Source organism: Castor canadensis, chromosome 10 (assembly GCF_047511655.1).
Source record: "Castor canadensis chromosome 10, mCasCan1.hap1v2, whole genome shotgun sequence".
Lineage (NCBI taxonomy): Eukaryota > Metazoa > Chordata > Mammalia > Rodentia > Castoridae > Castor > Castor canadensis.
In genome coordinates, this window is record NC_133395.1 from 87157956 (window position 1) to 87177985 (window position 20030).

The 20030-nt window shown below is 67.8% G+C and overlaps 9 non-coding genes across 9 annotated transcripts; all 9 read right to left on the minus strand.

The window, feature by feature from the left end:
* Nucleotides 1-1301: 1301 nt before the first annotated feature.
* LOC141412933 (5S ribosomal RNA) lies at nucleotides 1302-1420 on the minus strand. The gene has a single exon (XR_012437775.1). It is a non-coding gene; the product is annotated as a 5S ribosomal RNA (ribosomal RNA).
* A 2144-nt stretch (nucleotides 1421-3564) lies between these two features.
* On the minus strand, nucleotides 3565-3683 carry LOC141413450 (5S ribosomal RNA). The gene has a single exon (XR_012438242.1). It is a non-coding gene; the product is annotated as a 5S ribosomal RNA (ribosomal RNA).
* A 2142-nt stretch (nucleotides 3684-5825) lies between these two features.
* On the minus strand, nucleotides 5826-5944 carry LOC141412934 (5S ribosomal RNA). Its single transcript, XR_012437776.1, has one exon. It is a non-coding gene; the product is annotated as a 5S ribosomal RNA (ribosomal RNA).
* A 2148-nt stretch (nucleotides 5945-8092) lies between these two features.
* On the minus strand, nucleotides 8093-8211 carry LOC141413451 (5S ribosomal RNA). The gene has a single exon (XR_012438243.1). It is a non-coding gene; the product is annotated as a 5S ribosomal RNA (ribosomal RNA).
* A 2148-nt stretch (nucleotides 8212-10359) lies between these two features.
* Nucleotides 10360-10478, minus strand: LOC141413452 (5S ribosomal RNA). Its single transcript, XR_012438244.1, has one exon. It is a non-coding gene; the product is annotated as a 5S ribosomal RNA (ribosomal RNA).
* Nucleotides 10479-12620: 2142 nt separating this feature from the next.
* On the minus strand, nucleotides 12621-12739 carry LOC141412935 (5S ribosomal RNA). Its single transcript, XR_012437777.1, has one exon. It is a non-coding gene; the product is annotated as a 5S ribosomal RNA (ribosomal RNA).
* Nucleotides 12740-14896: 2157 nt separating this feature from the next.
* On the minus strand, nucleotides 14897-15015 carry LOC141412555 (5S ribosomal RNA). Its single transcript, XR_012437397.1, has one exon. It is a non-coding gene; the product is annotated as a 5S ribosomal RNA (ribosomal RNA).
* Nucleotides 15016-17173: 2158 nt separating this feature from the next.
* LOC141413453 (5S ribosomal RNA) lies at nucleotides 17174-17292 on the minus strand. Its single transcript, XR_012438245.1, has one exon. It is a non-coding gene; the product is annotated as a 5S ribosomal RNA (ribosomal RNA).
* A 2141-nt stretch (nucleotides 17293-19433) lies between these two features.
* LOC141412936 (5S ribosomal RNA) lies at nucleotides 19434-19552 on the minus strand. The gene has a single exon (XR_012437778.1). It is a non-coding gene; the product is annotated as a 5S ribosomal RNA (ribosomal RNA).
* Nucleotides 19553-20030: the final 478 nt, after the last annotated feature.

The following is a 20030-nucleotide window of genomic DNA, read 5'->3' on the forward strand; positions in this document are numbered from 1 at the left end:
CCCTGCTTGGCCTCCTTCAGACCCGGCCCCGTGCTACGCGGCCACGTGCTACAGGATCGTGCCAGCAGAACTGGCCCTGGCTGAGCCCCGTACCCACCCTCCTGCCATCCCTGGCCCTGCTAGCAAATGGCAGAGATCCTCTGGCCTCCGAGCCCAGACAAAAATCCTGATGCAGTTGGCCGAGGGGCCGCAAACCAAGGCTTCGCTTGTTCCCGCTCAGGCCCCAGCCATACCCTCTTGTCCTTCGGCTGCTCGTGTGTGGGGTGGGGGAGAGGAGGGTGCGTCCCCGTGCGTGCGTGCGTGGTCTGGGTGTCTCTGCGTGGTGTGTGTGTGTGTGTGTGTGTGTGTGTTAGATGCCGTGCCTGGTGTAGGTGGGGAAGAGCAAGCCCTCACGCACAGAGCCCCATCACACACTGGGGCCGGGCCGAGGGGGTCAATCTGCTCGGCCTGATTGCGTTGGGCATACATTGCAGAAGGTGGGTTTTCCAAGGCGGAGCAGAGGGTCCCGGCACCTGAGGTTGTCCACGGGGAGAATGTCTGTTCCACGGGGGCAAGCGGTCCCTTCCGTCGTGCCCAAGCCCATGTGACCCCGAAGGCCAGGTGGCCCCGGTCCTTGAGCTGACTGAGGAGTGCTTTGAGACCCGGAGGGTGGCACAGGCGACTGGGCGCCAGCGGCGGCCCTCCCTCCCTTTGAGCGGGACGGGGAGCTGCCGCTGGCATCCGGAGCTCTGGCGGCCTGCGCCCTCTGTCCCTGTGACCGCAGGCTCTGCCGTGGGAGGCGGGATCCCACGTAGAGGTCGCGCGCTGGCTGCCCTGTCTTGGGTTGAGCGACGGAGGGCGACGTGGAGCAGCACCCGACTGAGGCTCCCTGCTTCTCTGTCCCCTGGCGTCTTGCCCTGGACCCAGTGCACCACCTTGTGGCGAGCCCAGGTGTGGCGCGTCCCGCTGTGGGGCCCGCTGGGGTGCAGGACCCACTTTCTCATGGCTTCCGCACGTCCCTCCCCGCCCGCCTGGAGGGCAGTTGGGGAGCGGTCCCCAACGTGGCCTGGGACCAACCTCGCTGGTGACCCGTGTCGCGGGCGCGCGCCCCAGGAGAGTGTGGGGAGGGGAGAGGATTCGGGGACGTAGCTGTGAGGATTCGGTGTGCGTGGGTCTGGCGGGTGGCCCGGACGGGGTCGGGGTCGTGGTCACGGTGGGTCGTTGTGGTGGTGGTGGTGGTGGTGCTGGGGGTGGTGGTGGTGGGGGGGGGTGGTGGCGAAGTCCCCGAAGACAAAAGGAGCAGCGAGGGAGGGAGGAGCAAAAGCCTACAGCACCCGGTATTCCCAGGCGGTCTCCCATCCAAGTACTAACCAGGTCCGACCCTGCTTAGCTTCCGACATCAGACGAGATCGGGCGCGTTCAGGGTGGTATGGCCGTAGACGCTAGCCGCCGCCTCCGGGAGCCCCAAGAGCCTGCCGAGGGCCCCGGCGTGCGTCTCCACGCTGCTCTCCTGGCACGGCTGGGAGTCCGGGTGGGGGCTGGCAGCCCGGGGCCAGCGGCCAGAGGCCCCGCGCGCCTGCTCGGGCAGCCGGTCTCGCCCAGGTGGCCGCTGGGTGGCTTTCTTCCCGAGGTGTCCTGCTGCCAGGACGAGGGTCAAGTTTTCTCGGGGGAAAATTTCTCAGTGCTCTCGGGCGCTTGTTCTTCTGGGAATGTCCACTGCTGTGGCCAAGGCGGGGGACGCACAGCTCGGGCCAGGGCAAGCAGCCGCCCTCCTCCGTCGCCTCCTGGAGCCGTATCCTTGGGTGGGTGCGTGGCTCCCAGCGGAGGTCTCGGGGACCCTTCCGGTCCTCTTCGTCCGGAAAGCGCCACTGCCCCTCCAGCCCATCAGGAAAACGGCAGCCGCGCCCTTCGCCGACCCGCTCCGCCCTCCTCCACACTCAGGGCCTGGGGCTGCGGGGCTGAATCGTGAGGCTTTCCAGCCCAGGACTTCACCTCTGGCCCCTTTCACACCCGGGATCTTGGGAAGAAGAAACAAAACCAAACACAGCCAAAGCCATCTCCTCCGACCCGGGGCCCCTCCACATCCCTTCCGATCCCGGGTTCCTGCCGGCCTCCCGGGGCGTTTCTCCCAGGCAGGCCTTCGCGGCCACTACACGGGGCTGAGCACTCGAGTCCTCGGGCGTCACGGGGCCCGCGGCCACGCCAAGCACGCACGACTCCCGGGTCTCGTCTGCTCCTGGGTGCCCTGGGCCTCTTCCCTGTGCCGCTGCTGGGTCTTGTGCCCCTGCTTGGCCTCCTTCAGACCCGGCCCCGTGCTACGCGGCCACGTGCTACAGGATCGTGCCAGCAGAACTGGCCCTGGCTGAGCCCCGTACCCACCCTCCTGCCATCCCTGGCCCTGCTAGCAAATGGCAGAGATCCTCTGGCCTCCGAGCCCAGACAAAAATCCTGATGCAGTTGGCCGAGGGGCCGCAAACCAAGGCTTCGCTTGTTCCCGCTCAGGCCCCAGCCATACCCTCTTGTCCTTCGGCTGCTCGTGTGTGGGGTGGGGGAGAGGAGGGTGCGTCCCCGTGCGTGCGTGCGTGGTCTGGGTGTCTCTGCGTGGTGTGTGTGTGTGTGTGTGTGTGTGTTAGATGCCGTGCCTGGTGTAGGTGGGGAAGAGCAAGCCCTCACGCACAGAGCCCCATCACACACTGGGGCCGGGCCGAGGGGGTCAATCTGCTCGGCCTGATTGCGTTGGGCATACATTGCAGAAGGTGGGTTTTCCAAGGCGGAGCAGAGGGTCCCGGCACCTGAGGTTGTCCACGGGGAGAATGTCTGTTCCACGGGGGCAAGCGGTCCCTTCCGTCGTGCCCAAGCCCATGTGACCCCGAAGGCCAGGTGGCCCCGGTCCTTGAGCTGACTGAGGAGTGCTTTGAGACCCGGAGGGTGGCACAGGCGACTGGGCGCCAGCGGCGGCCCTCCCTCCCTTTGAGCGGGACGGGGAGCTGCCGCTGGCATCCGGAGCTCTGGCGGCCTGCGCCCTCTGTCCCTGTGACCGCAGGCTCTGCCGTGGGAGGCGGGATCCCACGTAGAGGTCGCGCGCTGGCTGCCCTGTCTTGGGTTGAGCGACGGAGGGCGACGTGGAGCAGCACCCGACTGAGGCTCCCTGCTTCTCTGTCCCCTGGCGTCTTGCCCTGGACCCAGTGCACCACCTTGTGGCGAGCCCAGGTGTGGCGCGTCCCGCTGTGGGGCCCGCTGGGGTGCAGGACCCACTTTCTCATGGCTTCCGCACGTCCCTCCCCGCCCGCCTGGAGGGCAGTTGGGGAGCGGTCCCCAACGTGGCCTGGGACCAACCTCGCTGGTGACCCGTGTCGTGGGCGCGCGCCCCAGGAGAGTGTGGGGAGGGGAGAGGATTCGGGGACGTAGCTGTGAGGATTCGGTGTGCGTGGGTCTGGCGGGTGGCCCGGACGGGGTCGGGGTCGTGGTCACGGTGGGTCGTTGTGGTGGTGGTGGTGGTGGTGGTGCTGGGGGTGGTGGTGGTGGGGGGGGGGTGGTGGCGAAGTCCCCGAAGACAAAAGGAGCAGCGAGGGAGGGAGGAGCAAAAGCCTACAGCACCCGGTATTCCCAGGCGGTCTCCCATCCAAGTACTAACCAGGCCCGACCCTGCTTAGCTTCCGAGATCAGACGAGATCGGGCGCGTTCAGGGTGGTATGGCCGTAGACGCTAGCCGCCGCCTCCGGGAGCCCCAAGAGCCTGCCGAGGGCCCCGGCGTGCGTCTCCACGCTGCTCTCCTGGCACGGCTGGGAGTCCGGGTGGGGGCTGGCAGCCCGGGGCCAGCGGCCAGAGGCCCCGCGCGCCTGCTCGGGCAGCCGGTCTCGCCCAGGTGGCCGCTGGGTGGCTTTCTTCCCGAGGTGTCCTGCTGCCAGGACGAGGGTCAAGTTTTCTCGGGGGAAAATTTCTCAGTGCTCTCGGGCGCTTGTTCTTCTGGGAATGTCCACTGCTGTGGCCAAGGCGGGGGACGCACAGCTCGGGCCAGGGCAAGCAGCCGCCCTCCTCCGTCGCCTCCTGGAGCCGTATCCTTGGGTGGGTGCGTGGCTCCCAGCGGAGGTCTCGGGGACCCTTCCGGTCCTCTTCGTCCGGAAAGCGCCACTGCCCCTCCAGCCCATCAGGAAAACGGCAGCCGCGCCCTTCGCCGACCCGCTCCGCCCTCCTCCACACTCAGGGCCTGGGGCTGCGGGGCTGAATCGTGAGGCTTTCCAGCCCAGGACTTCACCTCTGGCCCCTTTCACACCCGGGATCTTGGGAAGAAGAAACAAAACCAAACACAGCCAAAGCCATCTCCTCCGACCCGGGGCCCCTCCACATCCCTTCCGATCCCGGGTTCCTGCCGGCCTCCCGGGGCGTTTCTCCCAGGCAGGCCTTCGCGGCCACTACACGGGGCTGAGCACTCGAGTCCTCGGGCGTCACGGGGCCCGCGGCCACGCCAAGCACGCACGACTCCCGGGTCTCGTCTGCTCCTGGGTGCCCTGGGCCTCTTCCCTGTGCCGCTGCTGGGTCTTGTGCCCCTGCTTGGCCTCCTTCAGACCCGGCCCCGTGCTACGCGGCCACGTGCTACAGGATCGTGCCAGCAGAACTGGCCCTGGCTGAGCCCCGTACCCACCCTCCTGCCATCCCTGGCCCTGCTAGCAAATGGCAGAGATCCTCTGGCCTCCGAGCCCAGACAAAAATCCTGATGCAGTTGGCCGAGGGGCCGCAAACCAAGGCTTCGCTTGTTCCCGCTCAGGCCCCAGCCATACCCTCTTGTCCTTCGGCTGCTCGTGTGTGGGGTGGGGGAGAGGAGGGTGCGTCCCCGTGCGTGCGTGCGTGGTCTGGGTGTCTCTGCGTGGTGTGTGTGTGTGTGTGTGTGTGTGTTAGATGCCGTGCCTGGTGTAGGTGGGGAAGAGCAAGCCCTCACGCACAGAGCCCCATCACACACTGGGGCCGGGCCGAGGGGGTCAATCTGCTCGGCCTGATTGCGTTGGGCATACATTGCAGAAGGTGGGTTTTCCAAGGCGGAGCAGAGGGTCCCGGCACCTGAGGTTGTCCACGGGGAGAATGTCTGTTCCACGGGGGCAAGCGGTCCCTTCCGTCGTGCCCAAGCCCATGTGACCCCGAAGGCCAGGTGGCCCCGGTCCTTGAGCTGACTGAGGAGTGCTTTGAGACCCGGAGGGTGGCACAGGCGACTGGGCGCCAGCGGCGGCCCTCCCTCCCTTTGAGCGGGACGGGGAGCTGCCGCTGGCATCCGGAGCTCTGGCGGCCTGCGCCCTCTGTCCCTGTGACCGCAGGCTCTGCCGTGGGAGGCGGGATCCCACGTAGAGGTCGCGCGCTGGCTGCCCTGTCTTGGGTTGAGCGACGGAGGGCGACGTGGAGCAGCACCCGACTGAGGCTCCCTGCTTCTCTGTCCCCTGGCGTCTTGCCCTGGACCCAGTGCACCACCTTGTGGCGAGCCCAGGTGTGGCGCGTCCCGCTGTGGGGCCCGCTGGGGTGCAGGACCCACTTTCTCATGGCTTCCGCACGTCCCTCCCCGCCCGCCTGGAGGGCAGTTGGGGAGCGGTCCCCAACGTGGCCTGGGACCAACCTCGCTGGTGACCCGTGTCGCGGGCGCGCGCCCCAGGAGAGTGTGGGGAGGGGAGAGGATTCGGGGATGTAGCTGTGAGGATTCGGTGTGCGTGGGTCTGGCGGGTGGCCCGGACGGGGTCGGGGTCGTGGTCACGGTGGGTCGTTGTGGTGGTGGTGGTGGTGGTGCTGGGGGTGGTGGTGGTGGGGGGGGGGGTGGTGGCGAAGTCCCCGAAGACAAAAGGAGCAGCGAGGGAGGGAGGAGCAAAAGCCTACAGCACCCGGTATTCCCAGGCGGTCTCCCATCCAAGTACTAACCAGGTCCGACCCTGCTTAGCTTCCGACATCAGACGAGATCGGGCGCGTTCAGGGTGGTATGGCCGTAGACGCTAGCCGCCGCCTCCGGGAGCCCCAAGAGCCTGCCGAGGGCCCCGGCGTGCGTCTCCACGCTGCTCTCCTGGCACGGCTGGGAGTCCGGGTGGGGGCTGGCAGCCCGGGGCCAGCGGCCAGAGGCCCCGCGCGCCTGCTCGGGCAGCCGGTCTCGCCCAGGTGGCCGCTGGGTGGCTTTCTTCCCGAGGTGTCCTGCTGCCAGGACGAGGGTCAAGTTTTCTCGGGGGAAAATTTCTCAGTGCTCTCGGGCGCTTGTTCTTCTGGGAATGTCCACTGCTGTGGCCAAGGCGGGGGACGCACAGCTCGGGCCAGGGCAAGCAGCCGCCCTCCTCCGTCGCCTCCTGGAGCCGTATCCTTGGGTGGGTGCGTGGCTCCCAGCGGAGGTCTCGGGGACCCTTCCGGTCCTCTTCGTCCGGAAAGCGCCACTGCCCCTCCAGCCCATCAGGAAAACGGCAGCCGCGCCCTTCGCCGACCCGCTCCGCCCTCCTCCACACTCAGGGCCTGGGGCTGCGGGGCTGAATCGTGAGGCTTTCCAGCCCAGGACTTCACCTCTGGCCCCTTTCACACCCGGGATCTTGGGAAGAAGAAACAAAACCAAACACAGCCAAAGCCATCTCCTCCGACCCGGGGCCCCTCCACATCCCTTCCGATCCCGGGTTCCTGCCGGCCTCCCGGGGCGTTTCTCCCAGGCAGGCCTTCGCGGCCACTACACGGGGCTGAGCACTCGAGTCCTCGGGCGTCACGGGGCCCGCGGCCACGCCAAGCACGCACGACTCCCGGGTCTCGTCTGCTCCTGGGTGCCCTGGGCCTCTTCCCTGTGCCGCTGCTGGGTCTTGTGCCCCTGCTTGGCCTCCTTCAGACCCGGCCCCGTGCTACGCGGCCACGTGCTACAGGATCGTGCCAGCAGAACTGGCCCTGGCTGAGCCCCGTACCCACCCTCCTGCCATCCCTGGCCCTGCTAGCAAATGGCAGAGATCCTCTGGCCTCCGAGCCCAGACAAAAATCCTGATGCAGTTGGCCGAGGGGCCGCAAACCAAGGCTTCGCTTGTTCCCGCTCAGGCCCCAGCCATACCCTCTTGTCCTTCGGCTGCTCGTGTGTGGGGTGGGGGAGAGGAGGGTGCGTCCCCGTGCGTGCGTGCGTGGTCTGGGTGTCTCTGCGTGGTGTGTGTGTGTGTGTGTGTGTGTGTGTGTGTGTTAGATGCCGTGCCTGGTGTAGGTGGGGAAGAGCAAGCCCTCACGCACAGAGCCCCATCACACACTGGGGCCGGGCCGAGGGGGTCAATCTGCTCGGCCTGATTGCGTTGGGCATACATTGCAGAAGGTGGGTTTTCCAAGGCGGAGCAGAGGGTCCCGGCACCTGAGGTTGTCCACGGGGAGAATGTCTGTTCCACGGGGGCAAGCGGTCCCTTCCGTCGTGCCCAAGCCCATGTGACCCCGAAGGCCAGGTGGCCCCGGTCCTTGAGCTGACTGAGGAGTGCTTTGAGACCCGGAGGGTGGCACAGGCGACTGGGCGCCAGCGGCGGCCCTCCCTCCCTTTGAGCGGGACGGGGAGCTGCCGCTGGCATCCGGAGCTCTGGCGGCCTGCGCCCTCTGTCCCTGTGACCGCAGGCTCTGCCGTGGGAGGCGGGATCCCACGTAGAGGTCGCGCGCTGGCTGCCCTGTCTTGGGTTGAGCGACGGAGCGCGACGTGGAGCAGCACCCGACTGAGGCTCCCTGCTTCTCTGTCCCCTGGCGTCTTGCCCTGGACCCAGTGCACCACCTTGTGGCGAGCCCAGGTGTGGCGCGTCCCGCTGTGGGGCCCGCTGGGGTGCAGGACCCACTTTCTCATGGCTTCCGCACGTCCCTCCCCGCCCGCCTGGAGGGCAGTTGGGGAGCGGTCCCCAACGTGGCCTGGGACCAACCTCGCTGGTGACCCGTGTCGCGGGCGCGCGCCCCAGGAGAGTGTGGGGAGGGGAGAGGATTCGGGGACGTAGCTGTGAGGATTCGGTGTGCGTGGGTCTGGCGGGTGGCCCGGACGGGGTCGGGGTCGTGGTCACGGTGGGTCGTTGTGGTGGTGGTGGTGGTGCTGGGGGTGGTGGTGGTGGTGGGGGGGGGTGGTGGCGAAGTCCCCGAAGACAAAAGGAGCAGCGAGGGAGGGAGGAGCAAAAGCCTACAGCACCCGGTATTCCCAGGCGGTCTCCCATCCAAGTACTAACCAGGCCCGACCCTGCTTAGCTTCCGAGATCAGACGAGATCGGGCGCGTTCAGGGTGGTATGGCCGTAGACGCTAGCCGCCGCCTCCGGGAGCCCCAAGAGCCTGCCGAGGGCCCCGGCGTGCGTCTGCACGCTGCTCTCCTGGCACGGCTGGGAGTCCGGGTGGGGGCTGGCAGCCCGGGGCCAGCGGCCAGAGGCCCCGCGCGCCTGCTCGGGCAGCCGGTCTCGCCCAGGTGGCCGCTGGGTGGCTTTCTTCCCGAGGTGTCCTGCTGCCAGGACGAGGGTCAAGTTTTCTCGGGGGAAAATTTCTCAGTGCTCTCGGGCGCTTGTTCTTCTGGGAATGTCCACTGCTGTGGCCAAGGCGGGGGACGCACAGCTCGGGCCAGGGCAAGCAGCCGCCCTCCTCCGTCGCCTCCTGGAGCCGTATCCTTGGGTGGGTGCGTGGCTCCCAGCGGAGGTCTCGGGGACCCTTCCGGTCCTCTTCGTCCGGAAAGCGCCACTGCCCCTCCAGCCCATCAGGAAAACGGCAGCCGCGCCCTTCGCCGACCCGCTCCGCCCTCCTCCACACTCAGGGCCTGGGGCTGCGGGGCTGAATCGTGAGGCTTTCCAGCCCAGGACTTCACCTCTGGCCCCTTTCACACCCGGGATCTTGGGAAGAAGAAACAAAACCAAACACAGCCAAAGCCATCTCCTCCGACCCGGGGCCCCTCCACATCCCTTCCGATCCCGGGTTCCTGCCGGCCTCCCGGGGCGTTTCTCCCAGGCAGGCCTTCGCGGCCACTACACGGGGCTGAGCACTCGAGTCCTCGGGCGTCACGGGGCCCGCGGCCACGCCAAGCACGCACGACTCCCGGGTCTCGTCTGCTCCTGGGTGCCCTGGGCCTCTTCCCTGTGCCGCTGCTGGGTCTTGTGCCCCTGCTTGGCCTCCTTCAGACCCGGCCCCGTGCTACGCGGCCACGTGCTACAGGATCGTGCCAGCAGAACTGGCCCTGGCTGAGCCCCGTACCCACCCTCCTGCCATCCCTGGCCCTGCTAGCAAATGGCAGAGATCCTCTGGCCTCCGAGCCCAGACAAAAATCCTGATGCAGTTGGCCGAGGGGCCGCAAACCAAGGCTTCGCTTGTTCCCGCTCAGGCCCCAGCCATACCCTCTTGTCCTTCGGCTGCTCGTGTGTGGGGTGGGGGAGAGGAGGGTGCGTCCCCGTGCGTGCGTGCGTGGTCTGGGTGTCTCTGCGTGGTGTGTGTGTGTGTGTGTGTGTGTGTGTTAGATGCCGTGCCTGGTGTAGGTGGGGAAGAGCAAGCCCTCACGCACAGAGCCCCATCACACACTGGGGCCGGGCCGAGGGGGTCAATCTGCTCGGCCTGATTGCGTTGGGCATACATTGCAGAAGGTGGGTTTTCCAAGGCGGAGCAGAGGGTCCCGGCACCTGAGGTTGTCCACGGGGAGAATGTCTGTTCCACGGGGGCAAGCGGTCCCTTCCGTCGTGCCCAAGCCCATGTGACCCCGAAGGCCAGGTGGCCCCGGTCCTTGAGCTGACTGAGGAGTGCTTTGAGACCCGGAGGGTGGCACAGGCGACTGGGCGCCAGCGGCGGCCCTCCCTCCCTTTGAGCGGGACGGGGAGCTGCCGCTGGCATCCGGAGCTCTGGCGGCCTGCGCCCTCTGTCCCTGTGACCGCAGGCTCTGCCGTGGGAGGCGGGATCCCACGTAGAGGTCGCGCGCTGGCTGCCCTGTCTTGGGTTGAGCGACGGAGCGCGACGTGGAGCAGCACCCGACTGAGGCTCCCTGCTTCTCTGTCCCCTGGCGTCTTGCCCTGGACCCAGTGCACCACCTTGTGGCGAGCCCAGGTGTGGCGCGTCCCGCTGTGGGGCCCGCTGGGGTGCAGGACCCACTTTCTCATGGCTTCCGCACGTCCCTCCCCGCCCGCCTGGAGGGCAGTTGGGGAGCGGTCCCCAACGTGGCCTGGGACCAACCTCGCTGGTGACCCGTGTCGCGGGCGCGCGCCCCAGGAGAGTGTGGGGAGGGGAGAGGATTCGGGGACGTAGCTGTGAGGATTCGGTGTGCGTGGGTCTGGCGGGTGGCCCGGACGGGGTCGGGGTCGTGGTCACGGTGGGTCGTTGTGGTGGTGGTGGTGGTGGTGGTGCTGGGGGTGGTGGTGGTGGTGGGGGGGGGTGGTGGCGAAGTCCCCGAAGACAAAAGGAGCAGCGAGGGAGGGAGGAGCAAAAGCCTACAGCACCCGGTATTCCCAGGCGGTCTCCCATCCAAGTACTAACCAGGCCCGACCCTGCTTAGCTTCCGAGATCAGACGAGATCGGGCGCGTTCAGGGTGGTATGGCCGTAGACGCTAGCCGCCGCCTCCGGGAGCCCCAAGAGCCTGCCGAGGGCCCCGGCGTGCGTCTCCACGCTGCTCTCCTGGCACGGCTGGGAGTCCGGGTGGGGGCTGGCAGCCCGGGGCCAGCGGCCAGAGGCCACGCGCGCCTGCTCGGGCAGCCGGTCTCGCCCAGGTGGCCGCTGGCTGGCTTTCTTCCCGAGGTGTCCTGCTGCCAGGACGAGGGTCAAGTTTTCTCGGGGGAAAATTTCTCAGTGCTCTCGGGCGCTTGTTCTTCTGGGAATGTCCACTGCTGTGGCCAAGGCGGGGGACGCACAGCTCGGGCCAGGGCAAGCAGCCGCCCTCCTCCGTCGCCTCCTGGAGCCGTATCCTTGGGTGGGTGCGTGGCTCCCAGCGGAGGTCTCGGGGACCCTTCCGGTCCTCTTCGTCCGGAAAGCGCCACTGCCCCTCCAGCCCATCAGGAAAACGGCAGCCGCGCCCTTCGCCGACCCGCTCCGCCCTCCTCCACACTCAGGGCCTGGGGCTGCGGGGCTGAATCGTGAGGCTTTCCAGCCCAGGACTTCACCTCTGGCCCCTTTCACACCCGGGATCTTGGGAAGAAGAAACAAAACCAAACACAGCCAAAGCCATCTCCTCCGACCCGGGGCCCCTCCACATCCCTTCCGATCCCGGGTTCCTGCCGGCCTCCCGGGGCGTTTCTCCCAGGCAGGCCTTCGCGGCCACTACACGGGGCTGAGCACTCGAGTCCTCGGGCGTCACGGGGCCCGCGGCCACGCCAAGCACGCACGACTCCCGGGTCTCGTCTGCTCCTGGGTGCCCTGGGCCTCTTCCCTGTGCCGCTGCTGGGTCTTGTGCCCCTGCTTGGCCTCCTTCAGACCCGGCCCCGTGCTACGCGGCCACGTGCTACAGGATCGTGCCAGCAGAACTGGCCCTGGCTGAGCCCCGTACCCACCCTCCTGCCATCCCTGGCCCTGCTAGCAAATGGCAGAGATCCTCTGGCCTCCGAGCCCAGACAAAAATCCTGATGCAGTTGGCCGAGGGGCCGCAAACCAAGGCTTCGCTTGTTCCCGCTCAGGCCCCAGCCATACCCTCTTGTCCTTCGGCTGCTCGTGTGTGGGGTGGGGGAGAGGAGGGTGCGTCCCCGTGCGTGCGTGCGTGGTCTGGGTGTCTCTGCGTGGTGTGTGTGTGTGTGTGTGTGTGTGTTAGATGCCGTGCCTGGTGTAGGTGGGGAAGAGCAAGCCCTCACGCACAGAGCCCCATCACACACTGGGGCCGGGCCGAGGGGGTCAATCTGCTCGGCCTGATTGCGTTGGGCATACATTGCAGAAGGTGGGTTTTCCAAGGCGGAGCAGAGGGTCCCGGCACCTGAGGTTGTCCACGGGGAGAATGTCTGTTCCACGGGGGCAAGCGGTCCCTTCCGTCGTGCCCAAGCCCATGTGACCCCGAAGGCCAGGTGGCCCCGGTCCTTGAGCTGACTGAGGAGTGCTTTGAGACCCGGAGGGTGGCACAGGCGACTGGGCGCCAGCGGCGGCCCTCCCTCCCTTTGAGCGGGACGGGGAGCTGCCGCTGGCATCCGGAGCTCTGGCGGCCTGCGCCCTCTGTCCCTGTGACCGCAGGCTCTGCCGTGGGAGGCGGGATCCCACGTAGAGGTCGCGCGCTGGCTGCCCTGTCTTGGGTTGAGCGACGGAGGGCGACGTGGAGCAGCACCCGACTGAGGCTCCCTGCTTCTCTGTCCCCTGGCGTCTTGCCCTGGACCCAGTGCACCACCTTGTGGCGAGCCCAGGTGTGGCGCGTCCCGCTGTGGGGCCCGCTGGGGTGCAGGACCCACTTTCTCATGGCTTCCGCACGTCCCTCCCCGCCCGCCTGGAGGGCAGTTGGGGAGCGGTCCCCAACGTGGCCTGGGACCAACCTCGCTGGTGACCCGTGTCGCGGGCGCGCGCCCCAGGAGAGTGTGGGGAGGGGAGAGGATTCGGGGACGTAGCTGTGAGGATTCGGTGTGCGTGGGTCTGGCGGGTGGCCCGGACGGGGTCGGGGTCGTGGTCACGGTGGGTCGTTGTGGTGGTGGTGGTGGTGGTGCTGGGGGTGGTGGTGGTGGGGGGGGGGGTGGTGGCGAAGTCCCCGAAGACAAAAGGAGCAGCGAGGGAGGGAGGAGCAAAAGCCTACAGCACCCGGTATTCCCAGGCGGTCTCCCATCCAAGTACTAACCAGGTCCGACCCTGCTTAGCTTCCGACATCAGACGAGATCGGGCGCGTTCAGGGTGGTATGGCCGTAGACGCTAGCCGCCGCCTCCGGGAGCCCCAAGAGCCTGCCGAGGGCCCCGGCGTGCGTCTCCACGCTGCTCTCCTGGCACGGCTGGGAGTCCGGGTGGGGGCTGGCAGCCCGGGGCCAGCGGCCAGAGGCCCCGCGCGCCTGCTCGGGCAGCCGGTCTCGCCCAGGTGGCCGCTGGGTGGCTTTCTTCCCGAGGTGTCCTGCTGCCAGGACGAGGGTCAAGTTTTCTCGGGGGAAAATTTCTCAGTGCTCTCGGGCGCTTGTTCTTCTGGGAATGTCCACTGCTGTGGCCAAGGCGGGGGACGCACAGCTCGGGCCAGGGCAAGCAGCCGCCCTCCTCCGTCGCCTCCTGGAGCCGTATCCTTGGGTGGGTGCGTGGCTCCCAGCGGAGGTCTCGGGGACCCTTCCGGTCCTCTTCGTCCGGAAAGCGCCACTGCCCCTCCAGCCCATCAGGAAAACGGCAGCCGCGCCCTTCGCCGACCCGCTCCGCCCTCCTCCACACTCAGGGCCTGGGGCTGCGGGGCTGAATCGTGAGGCTTTCCAGCCCAGGACTTCACCTCTGGCCCCTTTCACACCCGGGATCTTGGGAAGAAGAAACAAAACCAAACACAGCCAAAGCCATCTCCTCCGACCCGGGGCCCCTCCACATCCCTTCCGATCCCGGGTTCCTGCCGGCCTCCCGGGGCGTTTCTCCCAGGCAGGCCTTCGCGGCCACTACACGGGGCTGAGCACTCGAGTCCTCGGGCGTCACGGGGCCCGCGGCCACGCCAAGCACGCACGACTCCCGGGTCTCGTCTGCTCCTGGGTGCCCTGGGCCTCTTCCCTGTGCCGCTGCTGGGTCTTGTGCCCCTGCTTGGCCTCCTTCAGACCCGGCCCCGTGCTACGCGGCCACGTGCTACAGGATCGTGCCAGCAGAACTGGCCCTGGCTGAGCCCCGTACCCACCCTCCTGCCATCCCTGGCCCTGCTAGCAAATGGCAGAGATCCTCTGGCCTCCGAGCCCAGACAAAAATCCTGATGCAGTTGGCCGAGGGGCCGCAAACCAAGGCTTCGCTTGTTCCCGCTCAGGCCCCAGCCATACCCTCTTGTCCTTCGGCTGCTCGTGTGTGGGGTGGGGGAGAGGAGGGTGCGTCCCCGTGCGTGCGTGCGTGGTCTGGGTGTCTCTGCGTGGTGTGTGTGTGTGTGTGTGTGTGTGTGTGTGTGTGTGTGTGTTAGATGCCGTGCCTGGTGTAGGTGGGGAAGAGCAAGCCCTCACGCACAGAGTCCCATCACACACTGGGGCCGGGCCGAGGGGGTCAATCTGCTCGGCCTGATTGCGTTGATCATACATTGCAGAAGGTGGGTTTTCCAAGGCGGAGCAGAGGGTCCCGGCACCTGAGGTTGTCCACGGGGAGAATGTCTGTTCCACGGGGGCAAGCGGTCCCTTCCGTCGTGCCCAAGCCCATGTGACCCCGAAGGCCAGGTGGCCCCGGTCCTTGAGCTGACTGAGGAGTGCTTTGAGACCCGGAGGGTGGCACAGGCGACTGGGCGCCAGCGGCGGCCCTCCCTCCCTTTGAGCGGGACGGGGAGCTGCCGCTGGCATCCGGAGCTCTGGCGGCCTGCGCCCTCTGTCCCTGTGACCGCAGGCTCTGCCGTGGGAGGCGGGATCCCACGTAGAGGTCGCGCGCTGGCTGCCCTGTCTTGGGTTGAGCGACGGAGCACGACGTGGAGCAGCACCCGACTGAGGCTCCCTGCTTCTCTGTCCCCTGGCGTCTTGCCCTGGACCCAGTGCACCACCTTGTGGCGAGCCCAGGTGTGGCGCGTCCCGCTGTGGGGCCCGCTGGGGTGCAGGACCCACTTTCTCATGGCTTCCGCACGTCCCTCCCCGCCCGCCTGGAGGGCAGTTGGGGAGCGGTCCCCAACGTGGCCTGGGACCAACCTCGCTGGTGACCCGTGTCACGGGCGCGCGCCCCAGGAGAGTGTGGGGAGGGGAGAGGATTCGGGGACGTAGCTGTGAGGATTCGGTGTGCGTGGGTCTGGCGGGTGGCCCGGACGGGGTCGGGGTCGTGGTCACGGTGGGTCGTTGTGGTGGTGGTGGTGGTGGTGCTGGGGGTGGTGGTGGTGGTGGGGGGGTGGTGGCGAAGTCCCCGAAGACAAAAGGAGCAGCGAGGGAGGGAGGAGCAAAAGCCTACAGCACCCGGTATTCCCAGGCGGTCTCCCATCCAAGTACTAACCAAGCCCGACCCTGCTTAGCTTCCGAGATCAGACGAGATCGGGCGCGTTCAGGGTGGTATGGCCGTAGACGCTAGCCGCCGCCTCCGGGAGCCCCAAGAGCCTGCCGAGGGCCCCGGCGTGCGTCTCCACGCTGCTCTCCTGGCACGGCTGGGAGTCCGGGTGGGGGCTGGCAGCCCGGGGCCAGCGGCCAGAGGCCCCGCGCGCCTGCTCGGGCAGCCGGTCTCGCCCAGGTGGCCGCTGGGTGGCTTTCTTCCCGAGGTGTCCTGCTGCCAGGACGAGGGTCAAGTTTTCTCGGGGGAAAATTTCTCAGTGCTCTCGGGCGCTTGTTCTTCTGGGAATGTCCACTGCTGTGGCCAAGGCGGGGGACGCACAGCTCGGGCCAGGGCAAGCAGCCGCCCTCCTCCGTCGCCTCCTGGAGCCGTATCCTTGGGTGGGTGCGTGGCTCCCAGCGGAGGTCTCGGGGACCCTTCCGGTCCTCTTCGTCCGGAAAGCGCCACTGCCCCTCCAGCCCATCAGGAAAACGGCAGCCGCGCCCTTCGCCGACCCGCTCCGCCCTCCTCCACACTCAGGGCCTGGGGCTGCGGGGCTGAATCGTGAGGCTTTCCAGCCCAGGACTTCACCTCTGGCCCCTTTCACACCCGGGATCTTGGGAAGAAGAAACAAAACCAAACACAGCCAAAGCCATCTCCTCCGACCCGGGGCCCCTCCACATCCCTTCCGATCCCGGGTTCCTGCCGGCCTCCCGGGGCGTTTCTCCCAGGCAGGCCTTCGCGGCCACTACACGGGGCTGAGCACTCGAGTCCTCGGGCGTCACGGGGCCCGCGGCCACGCCAAGCACGCACGACTCCCGGGTCTCGTCTGCTCCTGGGTGCCCTGGGCCTCTTCCCTGTGCCGCTGCTGGGTCTTGTGCCCCTGCTTGGCCTCCTTCAGACCCGGCCCCGTGCTACGCGGCCACGTGCTACAGGATCGTGCCAGCAGAACTGGCCCTGGCTGAGCCCCGTACCCACCCTCCTGCCATCCCTGGCCCTGCTAGCAAATGGCAGAGATCCTCTGGCCTCCGAGCCCAGACAAAAATCCTGATGCAGTTGGCCGAGGGGCCGCAAACCAAGGCTTCGCTTGTTCCCGCTCAGGCCCCAGCCATACCCTCTTGTCCTTCGGCTGCTCGTGTGTGGGGTGGGGGAGAGGAGGGTGCGTCCCCGTGCGTGCGTGCGTGGTCTGGGTGTCTCTGCGTGGTGTGTGTGTGTGTGTGTGTGTGTGTGTGTGTGTGTGTGTTAGATGCCGTGCCTGGTGTAGGTGGGGAAGAGCAAGCCCTCACGCACAGAGCCCCATCACACACTGGGGCCGGGCCGAGGGGGTCAATCTGCTCGGCCTGATTGCGTTGGGCATACATTGCAGAAGGTGGGTTTTCCAAGGCGGAGCAGAGGGTCCCGGCACCTGAGGTTGTCCACGGGGAGAATGTCTGTTCCACGGGGGCAAGCGGTCCCTTCCGTCGTGCCCAAGCCCATGTGACCCCGAAGGCCAGGTGGCCCCGGTCCTTGAGCTGACTGAGGAGTGCTTTGAGACCCGGAGGGTGGCACAGGCGACTGGGCGCCAGCGGCGGCCCTCCCTCCCTTTGAGCGGGACGGGGAGCTGCCGCTGGCATCCGGAGCTCTGGCGGCCTGCGCCCTCTGTCCCTGTGACCGCAGGCTCTGCCGTGGGAGGCGGGATCCCACGTAGAGGTCGCGCGCTGGCTGCCCTGTCTTGGGTTGAGCGACGGAGCGCGACGTGGAGCAGCACCCGACTGAGGCTCCCTGCTTCTCTGCCCCTGGCGTCTTGCCCTGGACCCAGTGCACCACCTTGTGGCGAGCCCAGGTGTGGCGCGTCCCGCTGTGGGGCCCGCTGGGGTGCAGGACCCACTTTCTCATGGCTTCCGCACGTCCCTCCCCGCCCGCCTGGAGGGCAGTTGGGGAGCGGTCCCCAACGTGGCCTGGGACCAACCTCGCTGGTGACCCGTGTCGCGGGCGCGCGCCCCAGGAGAGTGTGGGGAGGGGAGAGGATTCGGGGACGTAGCTGTGAGGATTCGGTGTGCGTGGGTCTGGCGGGTGGCCCGGACGGGGTCGGGGTCGTGGTCACGGTGGGTCGTTGTGGTGGTGGTGGTGGTGGTGGTGCTGGGGGTGGTGGTGGTGGTGGGGGGGGTGGTGGCGAAGTCCCCGAAGACAAAAGGAGCAGCGAGGGAGGGAGGAGCAAAAGCCTACAGCACCCGGTATTCCCAGGCGGTCTCCCATCCAAGTACTAACCAGGCCCGACCCTGCTTAGCTTCCGAGATCAGACGAGATCGGGCGCGTTCAGGGTGGTATGGCCGTAGACGCTAGCCGCCGCCTCCGGGAGCCCCAAGAGCCTGCCGAGGGCCCCGGCGTGCGTCTCCACGCTGCTCTCCTGGCACGGCTGGGAGTCCGGGTGGGGGCTGGCAGCCCGGGGCCAGCGGCCAGAGGCCACGCGCGCCTGCTCGGGCAGCCGGTCTCGCCCAGGTGGCCGCTGGGTGGCTTTCTTCCCGAGGTGTCCTGCTGCCAGGACGAGGGTCAAGTTTTCTCGGGGGAAAATTTCTCAGTGCTCTCGGGCGCTTGTTCTTCTGGGAATGTCCACTGCTGTGGCCAAGGCGGGGGACGCACAGCTCGGGCCAGGGCAAGCAGCCGCCCTCCTCCGTCGCCTCCTGGAGCCGTATCCTTGGGTGGGTGCGTGGCTCCCAGCGGAGGTCTCGGGGACCCTTCCGGTCCTCTTCGTCCGGAAAGCGCCACTGCCCCTCCAGCCCATCAGGAAAACGGCAGCCGCGCCCTTCGCCGACCCGCTCCGCCCTCCTCCACACTCAGGGCCTGGGGCTGCGGGGCTGAATCGTGAGGCTTTCCAGCCCAGGACTTCACCTCTGGCCCCTTTCACACCCGGGATCTTGGGAAGAAGAAACAAAACCAAACACAGCCAAAGCCATCTCCTCCGACCCGGGGCCCCTCCACATCCCTTCCGATCCCGGGTTCCTGCCGGCCTCCCGGGGCGTTTCTCCCAGGCAGGCCTTCGCGGCCACTACACGGGGCTGAGCACTCGAGTCCTCGGGCGTCACGGGGCCCGCGGCCACGCCAAGCACGCACGACTCCCGGGTCTCGTCTGCTCCTGGGTGCCCTGGGCCTCTTCCCTGTGCCGCTGCTGGGTCTTGTGCCCCTGCTTGGCCTCCTTCAGACCCGGCCCCGTGCTACGCGGCCACGTGCTACAGGATCGTGCCAGCAGAACTGGCCCTGGCTGAGCCCCGTACCCACCCTCCTGCCATCCCTGGCCCTGCTAGCAAATGGCAGAGATCCTCTGGCCTCCGAGCCCAGACAAAAATCCTGATGCAGTTGGCCGAGGGGCCGCAAACCAAGGCTTCGCTTGTTCCCGCTCAGGCCCCAGCCATACCCTCTTGTCCTTCGGCTGCTCGTGTGTGGGGTGGGGGAGAGGAGGGTGCGTCCCCGTGCGTGCGTGCGTGGTCTGGGTGTCTCTGCGTGGTGTGTGTGTGTGTGTGTGTGTGTGTTAGATGCCGTGCCTGGTGTAGGTGGGGAAGAGCAAGCCCTCACGCACAGAGCCCCATCACACACTGGGGCCGGGCCGAGGGGGTCAATCTGCTCGGCCTGATTGCGTTGGGCATACATTGCAGAAGGTGGGTTTTCCAAGGCGGAGCAGAGGGTCCCGGCACCTGAGGTTGTCCACGGGGAGAATGTCTGTTCCACGGGGGCAAGCGGTCCCTTCCGTCGTGCCCAAGCCCATGTGACCCCGAAGGCCAGGTGGCCCCGGTCCTTGAGCTGACTGAGGAGTGCTTTGAGACCCGGAGGGTGGCACAGGCGACTGGGCGCCAGCGGCGGCCCTCCCTCCCTTTGAGCGGGACGGGGAGCTGCCGCTGGCATCCGGAGCTCTGGCGGCCTGCGCCCTCTGTCCCTGTGACCGCAGGCTCTGCCGTGGGAGGCGGGATCCCACGTAGAGGTCGCGCGCTGGCTGCCCTGTCTTGGGTTGAGCGACGGAGGGCGACGTGGAGCAGCACCCGACTGAGGCTCCCTGCTTCTCTGTCCCCTGGCGTCTTGCCCTGGACCCAGTGCACCACCTTGTGGCGAGCCCAGGTGTGGCGCGTCCCGCTGTGGGGCCCGCTGGGGTGCAGGACCCACTTTCTCATGGCTTCCGCACGTCCCTCCCCGCCCGCCTGGAGGGCAGTTGGGGAGCGGTCCCCAACGTGGCCTGGGACCAACCTCGCTGGTGACCCGTGTCGCGGGCGCGCGCCCCAGGAGAGTGTGGGGAGGGGAGAGGATTCGGGGACGTAGCTGTGAGGATTCGGTGTGCGTGGGTCTGGCGGGTGGCCCGGACGGGGTCGGGGTCGTGGTCACGGTGGGTCGTTGTGGTGGTGGTGGTGGTGGTGCTGGGGGTGGTGGTGGTGGGGGGGGGGTGGTGGCGAAGTCCCCGAAGACAAAAGGAGCAGCGAGGGAGGGAGGAGCAAAAGCCTACAGCACCCGGTATTCCCAGGCGGTCTCCCATCCAAGTACTAACCAGGTCCGACCCTGCTTAGCTTCCGACATCAGACGAGATCGGGCGCGTTCAGGGTGGTATGGCCGTAGACGCTAGCCGCCGCCTCCGGGAGCCCCAAGAGCCTGCCGAGGGCCCCGGCGTGCGTCTCCACGCTGCTCTCCTGGCACGGCTGGGAGTCCGGGTGGGGGCTGGCAGCCCGGGGCCAGCGGCCAGAGGCCCCGCGCGCCTGCTCGGGCAGCCGGTCTCGCCCAGGTGGCCGCTGGGTGGCTTTCTTCCCGAGGTGTCCTGCTGCCAGGACGAGGGTCAAGTTTTCTCGGGGGAAAATTTCTCAGTGCTCTCGGGCGCTTGTTCTTCTGGGAATGTCCACTGCTGTGGCCAAGGCGGGGGACGCACAGCTCGGGCCAGGGCAAGCAGCCGCCCTCCTCCGTCGCCTCCTGGAGCCGTATCCTTGGGTGGGTGCGTGGCTCCCAGCGGAGGTCTCGGGGACCCTTCCGGTCCTCTTCGTCCGGAAAGCGCCACTGCCCCTCCAGCCCATCAGGAAAACGGCAGCCGCGCCCTTCGCCGACCCG